Consider the following 7521-nt stretch of genomic DNA (forward strand, 5'->3'; position numbering starts at 1 on the left):
TTGGCCCATCTCCTCAAAAGGAGTGTGGAATAGTACTCGGTGATGTGCTATCAGGGATGATGGCACAGGTGGCAAGTTGATTGGTTGGATGAGTGGTTGTACAAAGCTAGCTGATAGTGGGTGAACTAGATGAAACCCAGTTGGGCCTTCTACTTGAGTCCCCCTTTTAGTATGAGGACCCATCTAGGATGCGTCCATATCATATGATAATATACCAGCGACAGCTGCTTGTTGTTATTGTTGGTGCGGCTAGCACTAACGATTTAACCTAGGTTTTGATGAATGACAAATAGGTTAAGTTAGTCTTGTTGTTGTCTAACACTTTGATCGAGTGTGCAGGAGAAGTCCAGCTAGGTCGACGGGCTGACCGGATAGCTGACAAGAAGTCCAAGCGGGTCGACGGGCTGACCGGACGCTTGGCGAGAAGTCCAGCTAGGTCGACGGGCTGACCGGATAGCTGGCGAGAAGTCCAAGCGGGTCGACGGGCTGACCGGACGCTTGGCGAGAAGTCCAGGGAGGTCGACGGGCTGACCGGATAAGTGGAGGGGAGTGACTGTGAGGACGCGTTCCCGGGAAGGGGACATTAGGCGTCGATCCGGCTTAGATCCATTTCGGATGTCTAAGTCGAGATCGTGACTAGATTCCGGTCTCGGAAAGACAGAATCTAAGTCATACTCTCTTTATCCATCTGTTGAACTTTAACTGTGCTAACAATTTGTTTTACAGGATGTATATTTGCCTCGGACTAACTTTGTTTTGCAGGAAAAAGGAGTCTTTCTGGAACAAGGTGGTCCGGGCGCTCGGAGGGGATCCGGGCGCCCGGAAGGCGAATTTTATCCAGCCAAGTCGTCGCCACATGGAGCATCTTGGTTTGAGCAGTTATGTCACACTCCAGGCACCCGGAAGGGATCCAGGCGCCCGGAACAGCATATAAAAGAAGCCCCAGGCAGGAGCTTCAGAAATCAATTTTTACTGAGAACTCTTCTACTGCTGGTCTTGCTGCTCGACGTTCAAGTGCGACGTCAACAACGCTCCGACAAAAGTGCTCCTCCGGTGTTTATTTGATTTTTCTTTGTCGGTATTGCTTTATTATTACTAGCATTTCCTGTACTTATTCTGTAATCATATTTCGACTTGTTAGTGATTGCCCAACGAAAGTGGTCAAGGACCACGGGCCTTCGAGTAGGAGTCGTCACAGGCTCCGAACGAAGTAAAAATATCTGTGTCTACTTTATTTTTCCGCTGCGTTTATACTCGTCTTTTTCGAATCGATATTCACCCCCCCTCTATCGAATCTAACGGTCCTACAAGTGGTATCAGAGCCGGTACCGCTCTGATTTGGTGCAACCACCAATCAGACAGGGGGTGAATTTTTTTTTAAATTAACTTTAAAACTGTTGTTTCGTTAACTTAATATTTCTCTAATCAATTTAAATTAGTGCAACACGAATCTAGATTCCTTTATATTTTTCTCTTCCCGCACTACTAATTCAAGACCAAGTCTTGGGTTTTTTTTGGTTATTTACCTGTGCACAGAATGTCCCAACAAGAAGGATTCAGCACAGTGCGACCTCCACTCTTCAACCGGGACGACTTCCCTTACTGGAAGAAGCGCATGGAGATCTACCTCAAAACAGACTTCGACCAGTGGATGAGCATCACGAGACCCTACAAAATTCCAGTGGACAACGCCGGGAATCTAGTGGATCCTGAAGACTGGACAGCAGATCTCAAGAAAAAAAGCATCAACAGAAAATAAGGTGATCAACACTCTACAATGCGGATTGACAAGAGAAGAACTGAATAGAGTCGGTCCACACAAAAACGCTAAAGAGCTATGGGACAAGTTGATCGAGCTGCACGAGGGAACGAGCGACGCCAAGGTAACAAAACGAGACCTTCTCTTAAATAAAATTTTTAATATAAAAATGCAGGAAGGTGAAACGGCGAATCAACTACACGCGAGGATCAAGGACATCCTCAACGGGCTCCATGCGATAGGCCACCAGATGGAGAACAGAGACTTAATAAGGTACGCATTAAACGCCTTTCCACGTAATAGTTTGTGGGCATCAATAGTGGATGCCTACAAAATTTCTAAGGATCTTTCTAACTTAAAATTAGATGAGCTTTTCTGTGAATTAGAATTACACGAACAAACTAATGCTAGAGCCGAGAAAGGTATAGCTCTATTTGCAGGGTCCTCCAAAGAAAAGAAAAGCAAGCCTGAATTTGAAGAAGAATCTGACCAAGACTCCGAAAACGAAGAACACCTGGTGAACTTGGTAAGAAAAATGTTCACCAGGAGAAAGAGGAGCTTCAGCAAAAAGGATCTTCAAAAGATCAGCTCTCCCTCAGAACAAAAGAACGTGACTTGCTATGGCTGCAACAAAAAGGGACATTACAAGAACGAATGCCCAAAACTAAAGTTCGACAAGCCAAAACCAACAAAAAAGAAAGCACTCAAAGCAACGTGGGACGACTCCTCTGACGAATCAGAGGAAGAAGAGCAGAAACATCAGAGCCACCTCGCACTGATGGCCTGCAAAAATGAAACGGAAGACGGGTCTGAACCCGAAACAAGCCACGAGTCCGTACTCATTTCCGAAGGCTCGAATAAGGTATATTTTAATTTAAACAAAAAGTTTTTTAGAATCATTTCTTGTTTAAATAGTAAATTAACCAAAGTAGAAAATGAAAACAAATTACTTCTTGAGGAAAATCAAAACCTCAAGGAACAATTAAAAAATTCAAATCCAACTCAAGATCTAACACTTGAGGAGGAGAATTTATCATTAAAAAATGAAATAAACAATTTAAAGGAGATGTTAGAAAAATTCACAACAAGATCAAAAAATTTAGACTTAATCCTAAATAATCAAAAAGCATGTTATAATAAAACTGGACTAGGATATAAGTCGAATTCAAATAAAACCTTCAAATCATTAATAACCCAATACAAGTCAACCAATCTAGCTTGGGTTCCGAAAGCATGTCTAATCACGCAAGTAGGACTTAATCAATATTATATACCTAAAGAAAAAATACATTATATAAAATTAAATAAACCAAACCAAAATCCAAAATACAAACCTAAATCAAATTCAAAATCTAAACAGTTTAAAAAACAACAAAATTATCACCAAGTTAACTATAACTATAAAAAGAATCGACACAAGCCTAAAATCCAAACTTAAATTAATGGCCAATAATTCAGGGGGAGGCTCCAGAATAGCTGGCACCTCCAAAACTAACTTACTCGACAGGGTAACCCAAAACTAACAAACCCGGCAGGGCAATTAGAATTAGAGACCAAGTTTAACTTGAATCATGGTATTGGTGAAATTTTTTGATGATAGTACGTTAGGGAAACTTGGGCATCGCATGTCTAGAAAGATATGGTTTCGATCTGGTGCATTTGGCCAAGTGGAACTGACCGAAGCTACCCTTAAACGAATCCTAACCAGTTAGACCAAGATTTAGTACTAAGTTCTGTGGATAGGACTATTCGGAAAACCTCGAAAGGTTGGTTATTTCTAATGATGTCCTTGTGACTCACCAAGCTTAGAAGTTTATCCGAAGAATGCCTATTTGTGGAAACCAAAGCTAAGTCTGAATCTAACACAAGTTAAACCAAAACTCTGTAATCAAACCAATTTCATCTCACAAAATCATAGGATTCCCTGATTGATAATATAGATCGGGTGAGATGAATAAGGCTTAAAAATTAATTTTAAAATTTTAAACTTAAATTAATTTTAAACTTAAAAATTTATTTTCAAAATTTTAATTTTAAACTTAAAAATTATTTTCAAAATTTTAATTTTAAACTTAAAAATTAATTTCAAAATTTTAATTTTAAACTTAAAAATGATTTTCAAAATTTAAATTTTAAACTTAAAAATGATTTTTAAAATTTTAATTTTAAACTTAAAAATTAATTTCAAAATTTTAATTTTAAACTTAAAAAATTATTTTCAAAATTTTAATTTTAAACTTAAAAAAAAAATTAATTTCAAAATTTTAATTTTAAACTTAAAAATTATTTTCAAAATTTTAATTTTAAACTTAAAAATTAATTTCAAAATTTTAATTTTAAACTTAAAAATTTATTTTCAAAATTTTAATTTTAAACTTAAAAATTAATTTCAAAATTTTAATTTTAAACTTAAAAATTTATTTTCAAAATTTTAATTTTAAACTTAAAAATTATTTTCAAAATTTTAATTTTAAACTTAAAAATTAATTTCAAAATTTTAATTTTAAACTTAAAAATGATTTTCAAAATTTTAATTTTAAACTTAAAAATGATTTTCAAAATTTTAATTTTAAACTTAAAAATTAATTTCAAAATTTTAATTTTAAACTTAGAAATTAATTTCAAAATTTTAATTTTAAACTTAAAAATTTATTTTGAAAATTTTAATTTTAAACTTAAAAATTAATTTCAAAATTTTAATTTTAAACTTAAAAATTATTTTCAAAATTTTAATTTTAAAAATTATTTTCAAAATTTTAATTTTAAACTTAAAAATGAATTTCAAAATTTTAATTTTAAACTTAAAAATTTATTTTCAAAATTTTAATTTTTAACTTAAAAATTATTTTCAAAATTTTAATTTTAAACTTAAAAATTATTTTCAAAATCTTAATTTTAAACTTAAATTAATGCATGCTCAAAAGACTAACTTTAAATCCTACTTACTGTAGGAAACCAAGTGGATTTTGGACAGTGGTTGCTCCAAACATATGACTGGAGATCACACCAAGTTCACTCAACTCACTTACAAAAGCCTAGGAACAGTTGCCTTTGGAAACAACGACAAACTCAAGGTAAATGGTATAGGTAATATTGAATTAAAATTAGACTTTATAATTACAAATGTCTTACTTGTTGAAAACTTTAAATATAATCTTCTAAGTATAAGTCAATTGTGTGATGCTAGGTATAAGGTCAAGTTTCTATCTACAGAATGCTCAATCAAACATCTAGATAATCCTACCATAAGCCTAAAAGGTTTTAGAAAAGACAACATCTATGTCATCAACTTAACCATTTCTTCCATTAAGTGCTATTTAACACAAAAAGAAGAAACTTGGTTATGGCATAGGAGAATGTCTCACACCAACTTTAGAAATATAAGTAAACTAAATGGACTTGTAAAAGGCTTACCGAAGTTACCTAACTTAGATTCAACTATATGTAATGCTTGTCAACAAGGAAAACAAACTAAATCAACCCACAAACAAACAAATCAACCACAAACTAACTCAATCTTAGAACTTCTACATTTAGATCTTTTTGACTCCCATGGAGTCAAATCCATTAATGGAAACTTATATTGTTTAGTAATTATAGACGATTACTCTAGGTTTACTTGGGTAAAATTCTTAAAACATAAAGATGAAACTTTTGAAATTCTTACAAATTTTTGCAAACAGATTGAAAACGAAAAAGATATTAAAATTAAAAGAATTAGGAGTGACAATGGGGGAGAATTTAAAAATCACAACTTTAACAGTTTTTGTCTAGAAAACGGTTACCATCATGAGTTCTCATGCCCTAAAACCCCCCAACAAAATGGAATTGTAGAAAGAAAAAATAGAACCTTACTTGAAGCTTCTAGAACAATGTTAAATGAGTATAACCTACCTAAATACTTTTGGGCAGAAGCCGTTAGTACAGCCTGCTATGTACAGAACAGAACAACAATAAATAAAACTCATAACAAAACTTTCTTCGAAATATTTTATAATAAACAACCAAACATAAAATACTTTAAGGTATTTGGGTGCCCAGTTTTTATCTTAAATACAAGAGAACACTTAGGAAAATTCACCTCTAAAATTGAAAATGGAATTTTTGTAGGATATTCCCTAAATAGTAGAGGCTACAGAATTTATAATAAGGTTACCTTAAAAATTGAAGAAACTACTAATGTAAAATTTAAAGAAACTAAACAAGACATAGAACCTACACAACCACCGGAGTTTGTTCCAGAAATCAACCAAACACTAAGTCATGAAGAAGAGGAACAACATCAAGAGAATCAACCTCCTAAAACAATAAGGGTAAACCCAAATCATCCAACTGATCAAATAATTGGTGACCCAGACTTAAGAGTTCAAACCAGATCATCTTTTAGAAACCTAAGTCAAATTTCATTAATTTCAAAAATTGAACCTAAAACTGTGGATGAATCCCTACTAGACCCAGATTGGATTATAGCTATGCAAGAAGAACTAGCCCAATTTGAGCGTAATGAGGTCTGGGACCTAGTCCCACCACCTAAGAATAAGAAAATAATAGAAACAAAATGGGTATTCAGAAACAAACTAAGTGAAACTGGGGAAATTACTAGAAATAAGGCTAGGCTGGTTGCCAAAGGATTTAGTCAAGTTGAAGGACTTGACTATGACGAAACATATGCCCCAGTAGCCAGATTAGAATCCATTAGAATGTTACTAAGTTATGCAGCCCATAAGGGATTTAAACTATACCAAATGGATGTTAAGTCTGCCTTTCTTAATGGACTAATCAAAGAAGAAGTTTATGTAGGTCAGCCTCCTGGTTTTGAAAGCTTAGAACACCCTGATTATGTTTTTAAATTAAAGAAAGCCCTATATGGACTTAAACAAGCACCCAGGGCATGGTATGAGAGGCTAACATCTTACCTAACATCTAAAGGATTCAAACAAGGTCAAATTGACCCAACCTTGTTTGTTAAATCATTAAATACAAACATATTTATTGCACAAATATACGTGGATGACATAATATTTGGCTCAACAAATTCAGAATTTTTAGAAGAATTTATTAATCTAATGGAAAAAGAATTTGAAATGAGCTTAGTGGGAAAACTAACCTATTTCTTAGGATTACAAATCAAACAGACAAATGAAGGAAACTATATTTCTCAACATAAATACACCAAAGAATTACTTAAAAAATTCGGAATGGAAAATACAAAAGAAATAAAAACACCGATGGTTGTAAACACAATCTTAGATAGTGACCCAAATGGAAAACCAATTGATTTAAAATATTATAGAAGTGCAATAGGTAGCCTACTGTACTTAACTGCAAGCCGACCTGATATTTTATTTGCAGTTAGTATGTGTGCTAGATACCAAACTTGTGCTAAGGAATCCCATTTGACACAGGTTAAAAGAATTTTTAGATATCTTAAAGGAACAACAAATGTAGGAATCTGGTATCCTAGGACAAATAATTTTGAACTAATAGGGTATTCTGACTCAGATTATGCTGGATGCAAATTAGACCGCAAAAGCACAAGTGGTGGATGCCAATTATTAGGTGCATCACTTGTTAGCTGGTTTAGTGAAAAGCAACATTGTGTTGCTCTGTCTACAACTGAGTCAGAATACATAGCTATAGGCGAATGTGTTGCACAAATATTATGGATGATGCATACTCTAAAAGATTTCAACTTAAATATCACAAATGTAAAAGTATTAATTGACAATATAAGTTCAATTAACTTAACCAAGAATCCTGTG

This window comes from Zingiber officinale, chromosome 9A (assembly GCF_018446385.1).
Source record: "Zingiber officinale cultivar Zhangliang chromosome 9A, Zo_v1.1, whole genome shotgun sequence".
NCBI classification, from domain to species: domain Eukaryota; kingdom Viridiplantae; phylum Streptophyta; class Magnoliopsida; order Zingiberales; family Zingiberaceae; genus Zingiber; species Zingiber officinale.